Raw genomic sequence first — 22,354 nt, forward strand, 5'->3', positions numbered from 1 at the left:
CCTCAACGTCTCTGGAAGTGTCACTCCATTTATGAGTGGCAAACCTCTTTATATACAGCAGCTCTTCCACTGGGGAAGTAACACCAATTACCCCTATTATTGTAGAGACCGAAGTTTAACAAGTCACAAACCCAAGGTAGCAGAAGCGTAACCTAAAGTCTCGGTCCCAATGAAAAATCTATAATAGGGCATCTAACTACATTGTGGCATTTAGAATTGTATCTTATGTGGCAGAGAGACCTTAGAGCCCCTTCAGGGTTCTGGGCCCAGTAGCGACTGCTACTGCTGCATCCCCTATAGATACGCTCTTCGGTGCAGAAAACTGAGATATAGGTAGTTGTTTGAAGGGTTTCCCATTAGGGATAAATGAGGCAGCTGAATTGCCAAAAAAGATGTTATAAAATAGTTGTCCATTGTACACCATATATAGTGTCTCACCTACTGCTATTTAAAGGAGTTGTCTCTCTAAGATCACCCTATCCTACATGTCCAATTAGGAAATATGGATTTCACAGAATGCTTAATTTCCAGAAGAGTTTTGCAAGAAGAAACAGTCACATCCACGATTAAGCTCTGTTACCTGGACCGTAGTACAAAAAGAGGTCATTTTCTTCAGGACAAGAGGGGGTTGAAAATGAGTGGATTGAGCAGAAGGGATTCCTATATATTTCTCATTCCTTCTGTAGCCACTACTAGGTTTGGTTTAAAAAAAAAAAAAAAAAGTAGGAAATCCTACAATAGAAAAAAGCAGGATTTCTTCAATGTGGGGCCTCAACCTTAGGCCTTTAAAAATGTGGTATTTTAGGCTAAGGTCCAGCAGGACGACCCGCAGCTATAAAGTGCTGCGGGAAAAACATGTGGCAGGAACGCATCGCAATTCTTCCCGCAGCGCTTTAACCCCTTAGCGACCCTTGACGTAACTGTACGTCATGGGTCGCATGGGGATGTATGGAGCGAGCTCACACGCTGAGCTCGCTCCATACACGGCAGATGCCGGCTGTATAATACAGCCAGGACCTGCCACTAACAGCAGCGGTCGGTGCCCGAGCCGATCGCTGCTGTTAACCCTTTACACACTGCGGTCAAACGTGACCGCAGTGTGTAAACGGCGCCGGCGGCATGGGCGCCGCCATGTTTCCCCGATCGCCGCCCTCCTGAACGTCACATGAGGGCGGTGATCGGTTGCTATGACAGCCGGAAGCCTATTGAAGGCTTCCAGGCTTGTCTCTGCACTAGATCTATTAGACGATGCCAGAGGCCTCGTCTAATAGAAGTGCTGCGATTTTCCTATTCACTGCAGTACTGTAGTATTGCAGTGAATAGTATGAGCGATCAGACTCCCTAGGTTTCAAGGTACCTAAGGGGTCTGATCATAAATGTAACAGAAGAAAAAAAAAAGTTTTTAAAAGTATTAAAAAAATAAAAAAAATATAAAAGTACAAATCACCCCCCTTTCCCTAGATCAGCTATAAAAGTAATTAAAGAACATTAAACATAAACATATTAGGTATCCCTGCGCTCCAAAATGCCTGAACTATTAGAATATTAAAACATTTATCCCGTACTGCGAACGGCGTAGCGGCAAAAAAAATAAAAACAGCCAAAAAGCGTTTTTTTCAACACTTTGCCTCCTATAAAAAATTGAATAAAAAGTGATCAAACCATCGGATCTTTCCCCAAATGGTATCAATAGAAACGTCATCTTGTCCCGCATAAAAAGACACCACAACCAGCTCCATACATGGAAATATGAAAAAGTTACAGGTGTTAGAACATGATGACACAATTTTTTTTTTCTATTTTGCAAAGTTTATCATTTTTTTAAAAGTATCAAAAAATTTCAAATACTATATAAATTTGGTATCACCGCGTTTGTACTGACACGTAGAACACAGGTAACATGTCATTTGTACCAAACAGTGAATGCTGTAAAAATTAAACCCATAAGAAAATGGCGCAAATGCATTTTTTCTCCAATTGCGCCTCATTCTGAATTTTTTTCCAGCTTCCCAGTACATTGCACAGCATATTGAATGATGCCATTACAAAGTACAATTTGTCCCGCAAACAATAAGCTATCATGTGACTCTGTGAACTGAAAAATGAAAAAGTTATGGCTCTTGAAATGTGAGGAGGGAAAAACGAAAATGCGAAACCAAAAAATGGCCTGGTCCTTAAGGGGTTAAACAGAAAGTTTGTGCAGTTATATCTACGGGGAAGCAGCCGGTGTTATCGTAGATATAATTCACATGCTGCAATTTCCAAAACGTGTTAGTTTCAGAAATCGCATCGTGTCCACGTTGCGGTTTTTACCGCAAAGTGGGCATGGGATTTGTAGGAATCATCTCTGCCCCCAGATTCATGTCCTCCCATCTCTGCCCCCAGATTCATGTCTTCCCCCTTCATCTGCCTCAGTGTCATTACATTCTCCCCCCTTCATCTGCCCCAGTGCCATGCCGTTCCCCCCCTTCATCTGCCAGTGTCATGCCGTTCTCCCCCCCTTCATCTGCCCCAGTGTCATGCCGTTCTACCCCCCCTCATATGCCCCAAGTTTCATAGCCCCCTACATTACGTTCCGCTCAATGTTTAACACAAACACTTATACTCACCTTCCTACGCTCCCCCGCCGCTCTCTCAGCTCTCTCACTCCACTCACATAGCTGTAGACCCGATGTGATGTCATCACATCGTGCTTACACACGCCGAAGCCGGAGAGCAGCGGAAGGCAGGAGCTCCTGCTTTTCTCGTTTATATGTTCAACTCCGGAGGACGCCGATGAGTTGAAATTAGATAAGGACCGAAGTACAAATAAGAATCACCGCGCTCGACCAATTGTTCGGACAATGCTTGGTCGAGCGCGGTGATTCTTATTTGTACTTCGGTCCTTATCTAATTTTGCTGACACCAAGAGTGGTACGGATCCCGCAGCCTCAAGAACTGGGGTAAAACCCCCCCTCCATAAGTGGTTTACAAGTTTATTAATTGGTTGTGATATACAACCATTAAAGGTGAGAAGCTCTCTTATTACGTACATTTCCGTGAACTTACGGTACCTCACTATGTGCAGCTCGGTGCTGTCTCTGTTTCTTTGTTTACCTAGATGAGTTGAAATTGGGACATATCTCCCGCCGACAGGGGCTGCGGGAAAGGACACCGAATTCGTGAATGTCCCGCGGAAATCGTGACGCTTGGGAAGTATGGCAAAGTGGATGGGATTCGCTAGAAATTTCCCACAGGTGGAAAAATATGCACAGCGGACACACTGTGATCTATAAAACTGTTGCGGTTTTAGAAATTGCACATATCAACTATAACTATGCCTGTGGTTTCCCTAAGGCTAAGGCCCCACGTTGCAGAAATGCAGCTTTTTTTGTTGCATGTTTTGTTGAGGTTTTGTTGAAGTATAAGTGCTACCTGTATACTGTATTTCCAATTCCTTTTGTAGCCATTCCAAGCTTTGGCTCAAAAAACTGCACCAAAATCTGCAACAAAAAAAGCTGCATTTCCACAACGTAGGGCCTTAGCCTAAAGGTATAACTGAAGCAGAAAGTCCACAAAGGAAACCTCTGTGAACTTTTTGTGAAAAGCTCTGCGGGAAAAACCATGCCGCGTTGCCACCATGGATTTTCCTGCAACGTTTTTTTGCTGCGAGACGCCATGTGGGGCCTCAGTCTTAATCAGTTTTACTTCCGTTCACCATTGCTGCTTCAAAAGAAGAATTGCCTGGTGAGTGTGAGAGCTGCAGTGCCATCCGGATATGTATCACAGCTTAATTTGGTGCTGATTTTGAGGCAGTTTCCGTCTTAAATCAGGACCAAATTATGACCTTAATCTTTAATAAAAACTACCATGTATGTATATCTGTTATACAGATTATTTTGGTGCAGCTTTTTCCATTATTTCTTCTAAAATAACTGACACCACAAGAGGGCAGCAGAACATTAGTTTTAACAAGTAGTTCTAAATAATTCATCCTAAACACATTTATAAATAATTACAATCATACATTGTATTTATATAGCGCCAACATATTCCGCAGCACTGTACAATTTGCCGCAGCACTACAATTTGCCGCAGCACTGTACAATTTGCTGCAGCACTGTACAATTTGCCGCAGCACTGTACAATTTGATTAAAGGTGCTTTATGCACCTAAAATTTGGTATTATTACTAATTTGTGTTAATTTTATTTGTGTTAATTTTATTTTATATAATTTTAGGTACCTTTCCTGTAATATACAGGAACGGAGTTAAGGTATTCTCCATCATTCACCTCAATACAGGGTCTGTACTTTGTTGCCAGGAATCTCCAGGTCACTATCCTGAGCTATACAGCGCGTATATACGTCGGCTCTCTAGCAGTATATAAAACCTCATGTGCCCAAGGACATGAAAGGTCCTCTTTAAGCCTTAGTTGCTCATGCCAACCAAAAACAGTGCCTTAAAAAATGAAATCTGTGATCGGTTGCTATGGGCAAGAAACACTTCTGCTTTTTGACCATTTTATGTTCCCAACTTTTGCCATTAAGCCTAAAACATTCTGTGACTTCCTGTTTTCTATAGAAGTACCGTGGGCCTTACCCCTCGTTCTCTTCTGTGTTTGGTAATCCGTTTGGGGAGTCCGCATGCTGAGGGGTCCGTGTGCTTTCCGCATGCTGCCCGCACGAGTCATGCTGCTCCACTGATTCTGGTGCATTTGTATTTTTTTCTCTAGCCACCATTGTCCCATAACAATCAGTGCTGTTAGTGTTGGTGCCTGATATGCTATTTAGACTCTCTACTGTCAGGGGGGTGGTGTCAGGCGGGAACAGGTAAGAGGTGTGATTCTGAGCTCTGACACCGGCTGCCTCTGATTGGAGCTCTGAATCACTCCCCCTGTCTGACACCGCCCACCTGACATTACAGAGCTTAAATGGCACATCAGGCACCAAAACTCTCTGCACTTGTTACTCAGGAATGGTGGGGGAGAGAAAGAGAATCCCAACTGTGCTAGAGTCTGGGGAGCAACAACTATTAACAGATGCTAACAACGATTTAGTGGAGGTGGTGGAGGTCACCTCTGCTTTGGCAGTATCTACTAGCACATGCTGGTCCCTGTTCTTTTTTTTTTTTTTTTTTTTAGTGGTGACATAACACACCTCAACGTGTCCATTACAGCCAATCAGTAGACTACGTTGGCTTGTGCTGTACATGCCAACATCACTGCTAAGACCACTGGTCATGTTCATGTACTACACATCACTGATGTAGGGAAATTAACATAGATATACGACATATAGGAACGACCATTGCAGAGGCGCTGGAGCCGCACAGGATATATCAGGTAATGGTTCTTTTATAATTTAGTGTTGTTTACTCCCATTGGCCAATGCTTTTCTGACCTTTGAAAACCTCTTTAACCTCTTACGATTATATCCACAGCAATTTTCTGTAACGTGTGTATGTAAGAGCAGATATGAGGACTCGGCCCAGACTTTAGAATATCTGTTGCAATTCAAAGTGAAGCTTTGAGATTGGTAAATTACACAGATATCTTAGGTATTAGAGTAGAGAGACTGTTTTTTATGGCCAGTATTTTGTCAACGTTAGGATGTAAAATGTTGCATTAGATTTCAAGACTCCAGGACTGTATAAAAGCTGCCACAAGAGGGAGCTCAGACTCACTGCTCTTTATCAGCTCGATTTATAAACAGTGTGCAGTAAACTCCTACACTATGTTAAATCTATACCTATGTAGGGGGTTTGTACCAAACAAAAAGCAACAAACCATTATGAAGATATATTAAGAAATTAAGCTGAGGAAAATTTTGTACATATTTATATAAAAGAAATGGCATTCAAGGGTGAGCATTAAACTAAATATATTGTAGCAATATTCTAGTTATCATAGTCATCAGCATACCGACTTTTAAAGGACAGAAAGAGGGACAAAATGTGTGGTGCGTCATGTGCAGCACAGCAAATTTAGCTCCACCCACTTCTACATAGACTCTGCCCGTTCTCACCCATTTTTTTTTGTGCCCCCATACAATATAATTCTCCTATAGTCACCCTAACATTATATTCCCCCACATTATAATGTTCCCCTCCAATTGCAACACAGTATGAAGTCCCTCTCCTCGTGCCACAGTTTAACAGGGGGCAAATGGAGAGGGCATTAAACTGGGGGAAGTAGAGGCAGACATGTTGCCCTCCAGCTACCCCCACGGTTTAATGACTTCCTCCAGTTGCCCCAAGTCTAATGTCCACTCGTTCATCCATTCCCAGTTTAATGTCCCTCTTCATCTGTCCCTAGTTTAATTGCCCCCTTCAACTACCACCAGTTTAATGTCCCCCCTTCATCTGCCACTAATTTAATGTCCCCCCATCTGTACCTAATTTCATGTCCCCTTTCATCTGCCACCAGCTTAATTTCCATCTCCATCTGCCACCAATTTAATGTCCCTCTCCATCTGCCACCAATTTAATGTTCCCCTTCATCTGCCCCCAGTTTAATGTGCCCCTTTATCTCTCTCCAGTCTACTAATCCCCCAAAGTTTAACACCATAAAATCACTGATACTCACCTCTCCTCGCTCCCCTGCTGCTCTGTCTCTTTTCCTGGAGTGTACAGGGAGCTCCAGGCGTGATGTGAGTGATGTAATCACATTGCGCCTACAGCTCCCAGGGTCGGAGCATAGGGAGGGCAACAGTGGGGAAGCAAGCACCGTCTTCCTGCTTCATTGTATTCAACTCATCTACGTCCTCTCTGGACACAGATAAGTTAAATACAGTACAAACCTTCTGCTGAACAGGACCACAGGACACGTCCCGAATCCGGGACGGTTGGGAGATATTCATCAGTATCAGACTGATTCACTTGAATGGTGGATGAGCTGCAATGTACATTAATCCACTATGCAATGTCTGAAAAAGGATTAGAATAATGAACCAGAAGGGCAGCTCTGAAACCTGAGGCAAGGGCTATCAGAATAAAACTTAGGTATGACCAGAGGAACATTATCACATATGTGGGGATCAGTCAGTTCTGAGTGCAGCCATCTTGTTTTCTTCCCAATCCCACAGGATCAGAAGTACTGTAAGTCTAGTGAATCCTATCCACACATTGCAGAAAAATACACATAGGGGACTCGCTGTGATTTCCAAAACCAACCGTTTTTGGAAATCGCAGTGTGTCATTTATACCTTTGTAAATGCCAGCGGTTTCTGTATAGGTATAATAGAAGAAAGCACTTCAAGAAAAAAACATAATGTGTTGCCGCTTCACATTTTCCAGCATCACTTTTTTGCTGCTGCCCAATATGTGGTGCCTTAGCCTTAACCAGGCATGTCTATTGGGTCATGACCAGACGCAATTTTGGGGTTTTGGTGCATGCAGGGCCATTTTAATGCATTGGGGGGTCCTGTGCAAACTTTCTGAAAGTACATTCAGGCTCCATCTGTAATTTCTGTGGATCAGCGCGCTTTGCATTTCCTTGCCACAGACATTATCAGCCGATTGCTCCATGCTCCACTATTATATTCAACCTCTATCTTTGTCCTAAGGATACAGATAGAGTTGAAATTACTGCCTGCCACCCGGTTTGTTCCCATTCATGGAAAAAAGAAGCAACCTGCCCTTTTTTCCGCCGGATTCTGCAGCTGATTCAGCCGCGGACGTCTGCCTCGCGACACCTCCCTCCCGACTAGGTCCATTCATTTGGGACTAATCCAGAGCGGAATGCCGTGACTGGATATTGGTACATTGCACCAGCATCCAGTCGCGGCTAGCCGTTTTTTGGTCTGGAATCTGGGGCGGCCTCCACTTCAAATTCTGGTCCAAAAAAACTCACATGTGAACTTACCCTAAGAGTCCATTCACACAGACTTTTTTGGCGAGGAAAAAAATCTACTCCAGAGATTAGGAAGTGGTTTTTTGAAGCGGTTTTTGGAGCGTTTTTTGAAGCTTTTTTACTTTTTGTTTTTTTCCTACAGCACAGTGTATATGGACCTTGAAAAAACCACTAGTGGTTTTTCCATGTGGTTTTTGCCAACTCCGTGCCCAAATCCGCCTGAAGGAAGCTTTTTTTCCGCTACTGGATAAATAAAGCGAGTTGAACCCATAGAACTCTACTGGGAGGGGGTTTTTCCACGTGGATTCTGATGCGGATTCAGTGTCAAAATCAGCGCCCCAAAACTCTGTGTGAATGGACCCTAACAATATGAGTGTCTGGTGGTTTCCTTTTTGACATGGCTACACTACACCACCAGTGCATGACCAGCAGGATCACAGCTAGCATGGTTATTACAATATATTCATTAAATCTTGGTGCATTCTGGGGTTTGGAGTGCAGGTCCTGCTCAGTGATTGACAGCCTTACGCTAGGTTCACACCTACATTCGGGTTTCCGTTTGGAGGTCCTTCAAAAACCTGTGTATCCCACTATAATGGAGTTCGCGGGATGTCCGTCTGGTTTCTGCCCGAAAAGGGAAGGGAAAAGCTCTGCTTTCAGGACTTTTCTATCCAAATTTTTAAAGCAGAATGGAAAACAGAATCCCCCAGCGGAGACTGACACAGGTGTGAACCTAGCCTTAGAGGGGTTGTCCATGCTAAACTTTTAAAAGTTTAAATCTGCTGGGGGAAATGAAAAAAAAAAAAAAAAAAATACATACTTACCTGCCCTAGTTGCTTCGTTGTCATTCTGGGCCTCCTGTGCCATGTGACCAGCAGGATCAGATGAACCAGGAGCTGAAGGAGGACAGTAGAGAAACGGGTATGCATTTTTTTTTTCACTGCCCCCAGCTTATTTAAAATGTAAAAGGGTTGTCCATTCTGCCTGAATAACCCCTTTAACTATATGTGTTTTAATACTCAGATAGCTGTCAATCGCTCAGCAGGACTCCTAATTCCATAAAAGCTGATATTTACATGGATGAAAAGTTATACTGGAACTATTCTAACACAAATACCATCTCCAGACAGTATATGAGTCTACTGAGCTCCTCCTGCTCTCTTACACGCTGTCTGCAGAAAGCATTGATGAGAGATAAATGCAGTTTAAATGCATGAGTAACAATAATGCAGAAATATTACTACCATACATTATGTGCAGAGTTGGTGGTCTGTGGAAAACATTAATAGAAATGCTCTACCCCTATAGTGCTTGTTAACAAATGTAATGGAATTTGAGGAATAAAATGCATGCCTCCTGTAGGGTCATGGCGGTTAATTATTTTCTCCATGAAATTGCTATAACATCAATACTTTTGCTTGATGCTCTCTTTTATCTCCTGTGCGTGCCAGTGGCACAGTAAATGTCTATTAATTTCCTTGATGACACAATAGGAGTAGTCACACATCGTGCAGGCACCATGATAATGTATGTCTTGCTGCTATGCGTGACTGTTTTTAGTACTGAAATTGTCATATGTGTTTTCCCAGCAGTATGAAGGTGACACATTTCTTGGAAGTGTGATGTACACAAACATAGAAGTGATCACTGCTATAGATGTCAATGCAGAGAGCTTAGCCACTTGAGATGAAACAAAAAGACAGTAATACAATAGGTCATAGCAGATAGTAGATGGCTTTGTGGTACAGGGAGAGTAGATTACCTGGGTAAAGACCTTATTAGACATTCTGATAATTGGGGTAATTATTGGGGACAAGTACTGCTAGCTCCGGACTGTCTGTGTTTGCACTTACAATGATTAGTTATCGAGTGTAAACTGTTATTGGCCATGTCATTTCATTGATAAACTTACAAAAAATCACCAACAATAATAGAACAAACTAAAACCAGTGTCAATGTGTTTCTACGCTCTGAGGGCCACTAGCGCAGTGAAAATTGAAGAAGATTTTGAGGTGCTTCAAATTCCTCTTCATTTTTCAGCCCTGGTGTTAGGAATCTAGTGCAATAATAATGGACAGTTAGTCCCCGGGCAACCAGAATCCCCCGCACACCGAGGCAAAACAGCATTGACTGTCCGACGCTTTCCAAACCAGAGCAGAACAAGGCCCCAGAGATCTTTGTCAGAGCTCCTGATGGTGGCGTTGGACTTGGTAAATTCTGGGACCAAGAACTACAGCTGCCCAGAGAGCGTCACACACACAGGGCACCCCAAGTTGCAGTGGAAACAGAAAAGCTGAAAACCACTCGCCTAAGTGGGTGAAGAAACAGGAGAAGCTAGTCACCAGGGTTGATTGCAGTACGGATAATCACCAGGGGATGGCGGAAACACAGCAGGAAAGTCGTACAGAGGTCACGCAGAATCCAGGGGTAGTCAGGACATAGTCAAATAAGCCGGGTCCGTACACAGGAGGTCACGAGATAACAGAGGGTACAGCAGAAGAGTAATCAGAAGAGCTGGATCATACACTGGAGGTCACGAGGTATTCAAATCACAGGTCAAGGAGAGATGGTCTTTAGGCAACCCGAGGTCATACACTGGAGGTCACAAGGTATTTGAATCACAGGTCAAGGAAGGGTGGTCTAGGAGGCAAGCAGGGTCATACACAGACCAGATATATGAACAACACAGGAAGGCAGGGAAAGGCCAACAGGCAGGAGTCGAGGTGGATTCCCAGAGATAACTGAATAACCAGCGGCGAGCCGGAGCCAAAATGAGGCCTAAATACTGTCCAACCCGCCACTGACTCCCCTGACCCTGGAAGTACCGTTCTAGTCCCAGGAGGAGACTGGAATCCCCTGCAGACTGTTGCAGAGGTTCTGGCCCTCCTCCTCCAGGGACCAGAAGCACTGGACCCGGCACAGGAAACAGAGAGCAGGATGCCTATTTTTTTTACAGTCCTTTTTCAGTCTCTGTCTTCGTTGCATTCACCAGAATGGCAGATTCAGGACCGAATTTGAGGCTGATTTTGAGGTGGAATTTTGTGTAAAGATAACCCTTATTGTGCTCACATACACCGACCAAATGCAGATTATCAATGTAGTTATCTGGGGTAGGGTTACAGTAAGTGGAATTGATGGCTTTAACTCTGAATAATGGAGGTCAGTTATACCTACAGAAATGCTGGTGTTTTCTGTATAGGTATAATAGAGGTAGAAAGTCCACAGAGGAACATTATGTGGGGCTTTAGCCTTAACCCATTGTAAAGCCAGGGCTACACACTGATTTTTATGTTGCACAACTTTTATGCAAAGCAATGTTGCACGATCCATTTCTGCTGCAGTCTTTTCCACAGCCGTTTTTGGCTATGTGGGGCCTTAGCCTAATAGTGTTACTGTCAATTGTTGTAGTTATGCTGTAGGTAGCCATAAGTGCACCCTCCCCCAGGCCGTATGCCTACACTCAAATCTGGCAAAATATTCATAAACCTGGCAGGGCTGGAGGAAGTCTGAAAGAATAAGGGTAAATTCACATGGAGCAATTTGCAGCAGATTTGGGTGCAGATTTCGGCCCCAAATAAGCGGCAGATTCCACTCAGAATGTGCCTCTCATTGTTTTCAATGGGAGGCAGAGAGTGTAGAAGGACGCTGGAAAAATCTTGAGTCTCACTGCAGATTAGGCCCAGTCTTCAGAAAGCCAAATTCCTCTTCATTTCACTCTGTGTGAACTTACCCTTTGGCTAAGGCCCCACATAGCAGGCCAGAACAAAAAAGTGCTGCGAGGAAAACCGCTGCAGAAACACATTGCACTTTTTCCTGCAGTGCTATTCACAGGAAAGTCCTCAGTTCCCTGCAGACTTTCTGCTTCAGTTATACCTATATGGAAAACTCCAGTGTTTCTGTAGGTATAATTGACATGCTGCGAATTCCAAAAATACTCACTGTGGGTATTTTTCTGCAATATGTGGATGGGATTTGCTAAATTCACTAAAAAGCCGTGTTTATGTCACATGGGGCTTCAGCCTATGAGAGAAAAAAGTTTCACATTTTTCACGCCTTGTACAACAAATGCACAATAAATCTTTGTATTTTGCCATGTACCTTGCCTTTATTGGGAAAGGCCAAATTGCAAATGATAATGGTGCTCAATATAATGTCCCCTACAATGCCCTGTGACCGGTTTGATATCCAGTTTCCTGGTGACAGACTCTCTTTAAGAATCCATTTATCTCCTAAGCATATACAAAAGCAGTGAATCAAAGAGTTTCCGCTATACAGAATGAGAATTAGAGAATGTTATGATAAAAATTAGTGTTTTGGAGGATAAAAAATGGCAATTTCTTAATTTATTCTTTTGAGAATAAACTGTTTTCTGTACATAAGTATTAACACGATTATATAGTATAGTATGTAATATCCAGCATTTATCACCAGTATTCTCCTTTGCATACTCCTTCTCTGACTGTCAGTTTTCTTTGAAGTGACTAGCTGCTATAAAGTCTACAAATCACAACACATAGAGAAGAGGAGATTCTGCAGCAGGAGCAGCAGCATGGAGAACGTTACACAGCAATATGAACACAGTATGGACAGTGAAGCTCTAAATCCTGCATTAGGCTGACAAAACAGACCACTTAGAATGGGGCTAAATGGAGATTTTTTTGCAGCATTATCTATTAATTTGAACTATTGAGTGACAACCTCATTCCACAAGAATGCATTCAGCTAAATATATCGCTTTGGAAATCAGTTGTAGCTTGATCAATCGATCGTCACAATCGATCAATAGCAATACAAAAAGTAGCCATAAATTTACTAGAAGCAGCAGTACTGTTTGTATGTTTCTATTCCGCTTTGTGCACCTCCCCCTCCTCCTCCCCCTTCCTCCTCAATAGAAATCAGTGTGCCATAACTGTAACCTGATTCCTCACTAAAAATTGATAATCCATTTCATCTTTGCTTCCCTGAAGAAAATGTTACCAGTGAACTGAGAATGAGTGAAAAGTGGAGGAGGTAGAGAAAGAAGAAGATGTGTCTGTTAGATGTGTCTAGGTTCACACCTGCGTTCGGGTTTCCAATCGGGAGGGAAACTTAAAAAAAGGGTTACCTGTGGACCCTGCAGACCAGGGGTAGGGAACGTACGGCTCTCCAGCTGTTGCAAAACTACAACTCCCAGCATGCAAACTGGCTCTGCTGTTCTTGGAACTCCCATGGAAGTGAATGGAGCATGCTGGGAGTTGTAGTTTAACAGCAGCTGGAGAGCCGAAGGTTCCCTACTAGAGATGAGCGAACAGTGTTCTATCGAACTCATGTTCGATCGGATATTAGGCTGTTCGGCATGTTCGAATCGAATCGAACACCGCGTGGTAAAGTGCGCCATTACTCGATTCCCCTCCCACCTTCCCTGGCGCCTTTTTTGCTCCAATAACAGCGCAGGGTAGGTGGGACAGGAACTACGACACCGGTGACGTTGAGAAAAGTAGGCAAAACCCATTGGCTGCCGAAAACATATGACCTCTAATTTAAAAGAACAGCGCCGCCCAGGTTCGCGTCATTCTGAGCTTGCAATTCACCGAGGACGGAGGTTTCCGTCCAGTTAGCTAGGGCTTAGATTCTGGGTAGGCAGGGACAGGCTAGGATAGGAAGGAGAAGACAACCACAACAGCTCTTGTAAGAGCTAAATTCCAGGGAGAAGCTTGTCAGTGTAACGTGGCACTGACGGGCTCAATCGCCGCAACCCAGCTATCCCAGGATCCTGAATGGAATACACTGTCAGTTCCCGTATACCCGATATATACCCCGATACCCGTTCCAACGGTGTGCCCCCCCACCTTCACCCCAGAAATACCCTGCAAGTCCCCTAGCAATAGAATTGGGGCTATATACACCCACAATTTTTACTACTGGTATACAGTGCCATTGTCTGACTGGGAATTCAAAGAATATATTGGGGTTATAAATACCCTCATTTCTTGCTACTGCCATATAGTGCCAGTGTCTGACTGGGAATTCAAAGAATATATTGGGGTTACGTGCACCCACAATTTTTACTACTGGTATACAGTGCCATTGTCTGACTGGGAATTCAAAGAATATATTGGGAATACAAATACCCTCATTTCTTGCTACTGCCATATAGTGCCAGTTTCTGACTGGTAATTCAAAGAATATATTGGGGTTACGTGCACCCACAATTTTTACTACTGGTATACAGTGCCATTGTCTGACTGGGAATTCAAAGAATATATTGGGAATACAAATACCCTCATTTCTTGCTACTGCCATATAGTGCCAGTTTCTGACTGGTAATTCAAAGAATATATTGTGGTTACGTGCACCCACAATTTTTACTACTGGTATACAGTGCCATTGTCTGACTGGGAATTCAAAGAATATATTGGGAATACAAATACCCTCATTTCTTGCTACTGCCATATAGTGCCAGTTTCTGACTGGTAATTCAAAGAATATATTGTGGTTACGTGCACCCACAATTTTTACTACTGGTATACAGTGCCATTGTCTGACTGGGAATTCAAAGAATATATTGGGAATACAAATACCCTCATTTCTTGCTACTGCCATATAGTGCCAGTGTCTGACTGGGAATTCAAAGAATATATTGGGGTTACGTGCACCCACAATTTTTACTACTGGTATACAGTGCCATTGTCTGACTGGGAATTCAAAGAATATATTGGGAATACAAATACCCTCATTTCTTGCTACTGCCATATAGTGCCAGTTTCTGACTGGTAATTCAAAGAATATATTGGGGTTACGTGCACCCACAATTTTTACTACTGGTATACAGTGCCATTGTCTGACTGGGAATTCAAAGAATATATTGGGAATACAAATACCCTCATTTCTTGCTACTGCCATATAGTGCCAGTGTCTGACTGGGAATTCAAAGAATATATTGGGGTTACGTGCACCCACAATTTTTACTACTGGTATACAGTGCCATTGTCTGACTGGGAATTCAAAGAATATATTGGGGTTATAAATACCCTCATTTCTTGCTACTGCCATATAGTGCCAGTGTCTGACTGGGAATTCAAAGAATATATTGGGGTTACGTGCACCCACAATTTTTACTACTGGTATACAGTGCCATTGTCTGACTGGGAATTCAAAGAATATATTGGGAATACAAATACCCTCATTTCTTGCTACTGCCATATAGTGCCAGTTTCTGACTGGTAATTCAAAGAATATATTGGGGTTACGTGCACCCACAATTTTTACTACTGGTATACAGTGCCATTGTCTGACTGGGAATTCAAAGAATATATTGGGAATACAAATACCCTCATTTCTTGCTACTGCCATATAGTGCCAGTTTCTGACTGGTAATTCAAAGAATATATTGGGGTTACGTGCACCCACAATTTTTACTACTGGTATACAGTGCCATTGTCTGACTGGGAATTCAAAGAATATATTGGGAATACAAATACCCTCATTTCTTGCTACTGCCATATAGTGCCAGTGTCTGACTGGGAATTCAAAGAATATATTGGGGTTACGTGCACCCACAATTTTTACTACTGGTATACAGTGCCATTGTCTGACTGGGAATTCAAAGAATATATTGGGAATACAAATACCCTCATTTCTTGCTACTGCCATATAGTGCCAGTGTCTGACTGGGAATTCAAAGAATATATTGGGGTTACGTGCACCCACAATTTTTACTACTGGTATACAGTGCCATTGTCTGACTGGGAATTCAAAGAATATATTGGGGTTATAAATACCCTCATTTCTTGCTACTGCCATATAGTGCCAGTTTCTGACTGGTAATTCAAAGAATATATTGTGGTTACGTGCACCCACAATTTTTACTACTGGTATACAGTGCCATTGTCTGACTGGGAATTCAAAGAATATATTGGGAATACAAATACCCTCATTTCTTGCTACTGCCATATAGTGCCAGTGTCTGACTGGGAATTCAAAGAATATATTGGGGTTACGTGCACCCACAATTTTTACTACTGGTATACAGTGCCATTGTCTGACTGGGAATTCAAAGAATATATTGGGGTTATAAATACCCTCATTTCTTGCTACTGCCATATAGTGCCAGTTTCTGACTGGTAATTCAAAGAATATATTGTGGTTACGTGCACCCACAATTTTTACTACTGGTATACAGTGCCAATTTCTAACTAGGAATTCAAAATGCGCAAGGCTCCCGGAAAGGGACGTGGACGAGGCCGTGGGCGAGGTCGGCGGAATGGTTCTGGGGAGCAAGGTAGCAGTGAAGCCACAGGGCGTCCCGTGCCTACTCCTGTGGGGCAGCAAGCATTGCGCCACTCCACAGTGCCAGGGTTGCTTGCCACATTAACTAAACTGCAGGGTACAAACCTTAGTAGGCCCGAGAACCAGGAACAGGTCTTGCAATGGCTGTCAGAGAACGCTTACAGCACATTGTCCAGCAGCCAGTCAGACTCTGCCTCCTCTCCTCCTATTACCCAACAGTCTTGTCTTCCTTCCTCCCAAAATTCCGAAGCTTTACAGAACAATAACCCAAACTGTCCCTGCTCCCCAGAGCTGTTCTCCGCTCCTTTCATTGTCCCTCAACCTGCCTCTCCACGTCACGATTCCACGAACCTAACAGAGGAGCATCTGTGTCCAGATGCTCAAACACTAGAGTCTCCTCCATCTCCGTTCGATTTGGTGGTGGATGACCAGCAACCCACCCTCATCGACGATGATGTGACGCAGTTGCCGTCAGGGCATCCAGTTGACCGGCGCATTGTGCGGGAGGAGGAGATGAGACAGGAGTTGGAAGAGGAAGTGGTGGATGATGAGGACACTGACCCGACCTGGACAGGGGGGATGTCAAGCGGGGAAAGTAGTGTGGATGTTGAGGCAGGTGCAGCACCAAAAAGGGTAGCTAGAGGCAGAGGCAGAGGTCAGCAGCTTAGGCGAAGCCAGGCCACACCCGGAATCTCCCAAGATGTTCCAGTTCGTACCCAGCCCCGAAAAACTCCCACCTTGAGGGCACGTTTCTCGAAGGTGTGGAGTTTTTTCAAGGAATGCGCCGAGGACAGATATAGTGTTGTCTGCACAATTTGCCTCTCGAAATTGATTAGGGGCTCTGAGAAGAGCAACCTGTCCACCACTTCAATGCGCCGTCATTTGGAATCCAAGCACTGGAATCAGTGGCAGGCAGCAACGGCAGGACAAAGGCCGCCTGCCGTTCACGCCACTGCCACTGCCTCTGCCACTGCCTCTGCCTCTGCCACTGCCACTGCTGACTGTGCTGGCGATGCACTCCAGAGGACGAGCCAGGACACCACTTCATCTGCCTCCGCCACTTTGTTGACTTCTACCTCATCCTCCCCTGGTCCTGTCTTATCTCCTTCTCCTGCACCATCAAAGGCACCATCAGGCGTTTCGTTACAACAACCCACCATCTCTCAGACATTGGAGCGGCGGCAGAAATACACTGCTAACCACCCACACGCGCAAGCCTTGAACGCCAACATCGCTAAACTGCTGGCCCAGGAGATGTTGGCGTTCCGGCTTGTTGAAACTCCCGCCTTCCTGGACCTGATGGCAACTGCGGCACCTCGCTATGCTGTCCCTAGCCGTCACTACTTCTCCCGGTGTGCCGTCCCCGCCTTGCACCAGCACGTGTCACTCAACATCAGGCGGGCCCTTAGTTCCGCGCTTTGCACAAAGGTCCACTTGACCACCGACGCGTGGACAAGTGCATGCGGACAGGGACGCTACATTTCACTGACGGCACACTGGGTGAATGTAGTTGAGGCTGGGACTGCTTCCCAAACTGGCCCGGTGTACCTCGTCTCCCCGCCTAACATTCCTGGCAGGGACACGAGAAGAACACCCCCCTCCTCCTCCTCCTCTACCGCCTCCTCCTCCGCCACCGCCTCCTCCTCCGCCACCGCCTCCTCCTCCGCTGTTAGATTGACCCCAGCTACGAGTTGGAAACGTTGCAGCACTGGCGTTGGTAGACGTCAGCAGGCTGTGCTGAAGCTGATCAGCTTGGGGGACAGACAGCACACTGCCTCCGAGGTGAGGGATGCCCTCCTCGATGAGACGGCAATATGGTTTGAGCCGCTGCACCTGGGCCCAGGCATGGTCGTTTGTGATAACGGCCGGAACCTGGTAGCAGCTCTGGAGCTTGCCGGACTCCAACATGTTCCATGCCTGGCCCACGTCTTCAACCTAGTGGTGCAACGTTTCCTAAAGAGCTACCCCAATGTTCCAGAGCTACTGGTGAAAGTGCGGCGCATGTGCGCCCACTTTCGCAAGTCGACAGTAGCCGCTGCTAGCTTAAAATCTCTCCAGCAACGCCTGCATGTGCCACAACACCGGCTTTTGTGCGACGTCCCCACACGCTGGAACTCAACGTTTCAGATGTTGAATAGAGTGGTTGAGCAGCAGAGACCTTTGATGGAATACCAGCTACAAAACCCTAGGGTGCCACAAAGTCAGCTGCCTCAGTTTCACATCCATGAGTGGCCATGGATGAGAGACCTTTGTGACATCCTACGGGTCTTTGAGGAGTCCACAAGGAGGGTGAGCTCTGAGGATGCGATGGTGAGCCTTACAATCCCGCTCTTGTGTGTTCTGAGAGAATCCCTGATTGACATCAGGGATAACTCAGATCACACAGAGGAGTCAGGGATAGCATCCGATCCGTCACAGCTGGAGAGTAGGTCCACACATCTGTCCGCTTCACTGCGTTTAATGGAGGAGGAGGAGGAGGAGGAGGAAGAAGAGTTGTCCGATGATGTGATGGTGATACAGGAGGCTTCCGGGCAACTTCGAATCGTCCCATTGTTGCAGCGCGGATGGGTAGACATGGAGGATGAGGAGGAAATGGAGATTGAACTTTCCGGTGGGGCCAGAGGAGTCATGCCAACTAACACTGTGGCAGACATGGCTGAGTTCATGTTGGGGTGCTTTACAACCGACAAGCGTATTGTCAAAATCATGGAGGACAACCAGTACTGGATCTTTGCTATCCTTGACCCCCGGTATAAAAACAACATCTCGTCTTTTATTCCGGTAGAGGGGAGGGCCAATCGCATCAATGCTTGCCACAGGCAATTGGTGCAGAATATGATGGAGATGTTTCCAGCATGTGACGTTGTCGCCAGGGAGGGCAGTTCCTCCAGTAGGCAACCAAGTTCTCACCGGTCCACACAAACGAGGGGCACACTGTCTAAGGTCTGGGACACCTTGATGGCACCCCCTCGCCAAAGTGCCGCCACGGAGGGTCCTAGTGTCACCAGGCGTGAGAAGTATAGGCGCATGTTGCGGGAATACCTTTCCGACCACAGCCCTGTCCTCTCCGACCCCTCTGCGCCCTACACGTATTGGGTGTCGAAGTTGGACCTGTGGCTTGAACTTGCCCTATATGCCTTGGAGGTGCTGTCCTGTCCTGCCGCCAGCGTCCTATCTGAGAGGGTGTTCAGTGCAGCCGGTGGCATCATCACTGACAAGCGCACCCGTCTGTCAGCTGAGAGTGCCGACCGGCTCACTTTGATAAAAATGAACCACCACTGGGTAGAGCCGTCATTTTTGTGCCCACCTGTGTAAAGCACCCCAACATGAAACTCCATGTCTGTACTCAACCTCTCCAATTCCTCCGCATCCTCATACTCATCCACCATAAGCGTTGCACAATTCTGCTAATACTAGGCTCCCTCCACCCTGATTTCCCCCAACTCTGCTGGTTAGAGGCTCCCTCCACCCTGATTTCCACCAACTCTGCTGGTTAGAGGCTCCCTCCACCATGAATTTGCCCAAACTGGGCTGTTTAGAGGCTCCCTCCACCATGAATTGGTCCAAACTGGGGTTTTTAGCGGTTCCCTCCACCATTAATTGGTCCAAACTGGGCTGGTTAGAGGCTCCCTCCACCATGAATTGGTCCAAACTGGGTTTTTTAGAGGCTCCCTCCACCATGAATTGGTCCAAACTGGGGTTTTTAGAGGCTCCCTCCACCATGAATTGGTCCAAACTGGGCTGTTTAGCGGCTCCCTCCACCATTAATTGGTCCAAACTGGGCTGGTTAGAGGCTCCCTCCACCATGAATTTGCCCAAACTGGGCTGTTTAGAGGCTCCCTCCACCATGAATTTGCCCAAACTGGGCTGGTTAGAGGCTCCCTCCACCATGAATTGGTCCAAACTGGGGTTTTTAGAGACTCCCTCCACCATGAATTGGTCCAAACTGGGGTTTTTAGAGGCTCCCTCCACCATGAATTGGTCCAAACTGGGGTTTTTAGAGGCTCCCTCCACCATGAATTGGTCCAAACTGGGGTTTTTAGAGGCTCCCTCCACCATGAATTGGTCCAAACTTGGCTGTTTAAAGGCTCCCTCCACCATTAATTGGTCCAAACTGGGCTGGTTAGAGGCTCCCTCCACCATGAATTGGTCCAAACTGGGTTTTTTAGAGGCTCCCTCCACCATGAATTGGTCCAAACTGGGGTTTTTAGAGGCTCCCTCCACCATGAATTGGTCCAAACTGGGCTGTTTAGCGGCTCCCTCCACCATTAATTGGTCCAAACTGGGCTGGTTAGAGGCTCCCTCCACCATGAATTGGTCCAAACTGGGGTTTTTAGAGGCTCCCTCCACCATGAATTGGTCCAAACTGGGGTTTTTAGAGGCTCCCTCCACCATGAATTGGTCCAAACTTGGCTGTTTAGAGGCTCCCTCCACCATTAATTGGTCCAAACTGGGCTGGTTAGAGGCTCCCTCCACCATGAATTGGTCCAAACTGGGTTTTTTAGAGGCTCCCTCCACCATGAATTGGTCCAAACTGGGGTTTTTAGAGGCTCCCTCCACCATGAATTGGTCCAAACTGGGCTGTTTAGCGGCTCCCTCCACCATTAATTGGTCCAAACTGGGCTGGTTAGAGGCTCCCTCCACCATGAATTTGCCCAAACTGGGCTGTTTAGAGGCTCCCTCCACCATGAATTTGCCCAAACTGGGCTGGTTAGAGGCTCCCTCCACCATGAATTGGTCCAAACTGGGGTTTTTAGAGGCTCCCTCCACCATGAATTGGTCCAAACTTGGCTGTTTAGAGGCTCCCTCCACCATTAATTGGTCCAAACTGGGCTGGTTAGAGGCTCCCTCCACCATGAATTGGTCCAAACTGGGGTTTTTAGAGGCTCCCTCCACCATGAATTGGTCCAAACTGGGGTTTTTAGAGGCTCCCTCCACCATGAATTGGTCCAAACTGGGGTTTTTAGAGGCTCCCTCCACCATGAATTGGTCCAAACTTGGCTGTTTAGAGGCTCCCTCCACCATTAATTGGTCCAAACTGGGCTGGTTAGAGGCTCCCTCCACCATGAATTGGTCCAAACTGGGTTTTTTAGAGGCTCCCTCCACCATGAATTGGTCCAAACTGGGGTTTTTAGAGGCTCCCTCCACCATGAATTGGTCCAAACTGGGCTGTTTAGCGGCTCCCTCCACCATTAATTGGTCCAAACTGGGCTGGTTAGAGGCTCCCTCCACCATGAATTGGTCCAAACTGGGGTTTTTAGAGGCTCCCTCCACCATGAATTTGCCCAAACTGGGGTGTTTAGAGGCTCCCTCCACCATGAATTTGCCCAAACTCTGCTGGTTAGAGGCTCAATCCACCCTGATTTTCAAAACAAATGTTGGTGCCAACCTCAACTTACTACAAGGGCCAAATTCACTGCTGGTGACAAGCTCTCCTCACTGCAAGTGCCAAATACACATGTTTCAAGGTGTTTTCCTACTGTCAGAGAGGTGGTATTGAGTGTGTAAACTGTGTAGTTGTTAGGCTGTGATGTTGGGGTAATAGAGGGTCTTTGGTGTGTTAGATGCCCCCAGACATGCTTCCCCTGCTGTCCCAGTGTCATTCCAGAGGTGTTGGCATCATTTCCTGGGGTGTCATAGTGGACTTGGTGACCCTCCAGACACGGATTTGGGTTTCCCCCTTAACGAGTATCTGTTCCCCATAGACTATAATGGGGTTCGAAACCCATTCGAACACACGAACATTGAGCGGCTGTTCGAATCGAATTTCGAACCTCGAACATTTTAGTGTTCGCTCATCTCTATTCCCTACCAATGCTGTAGACTATAATTGTGTCTGTTGGGTTCTGCTCGGTTTATGCCTGAAAAGGGCAAAAAATGCAGAGCTCTGTTTGCAGTGTTTTTCTCTCCGCATTTTTCAAGTGTTATGGTGAATGGAATCCCCCAGTGAAGAGCAGGCGCAGGTGTGAATCTAGCCTAATGTAAATAAAAAAAATATCCACTAATAAGATATATTACAAAACTAGCCCCTGCCCGCGACTTTATCTGCATGTTGTTGGCATCGATGATCTGCCTATATTCAGCAAATTGCTGACGTCGATGGTTTGCCTGCTCTGGTGTTTTGGCAGGTCTTAACCTGTCCTGCTGTCCCAGGGAGGGCAGCATTTTTGCTTACCTAAGCCAGTCCAGGACAAGCTGTCCTGGACTGGCTTAGACTGGACTGTAGACTGTAGACTGTCCTGGACTGGCTTAGCA

This window comes from Leptodactylus fuscus, chromosome 4, assembly GCF_031893055.1.
Source record: "Leptodactylus fuscus isolate aLepFus1 chromosome 4, aLepFus1.hap2, whole genome shotgun sequence".
In the NCBI taxonomy this organism is placed as follows: domain Eukaryota; kingdom Metazoa; phylum Chordata; class Amphibia; order Anura; family Leptodactylidae; genus Leptodactylus; species Leptodactylus fuscus.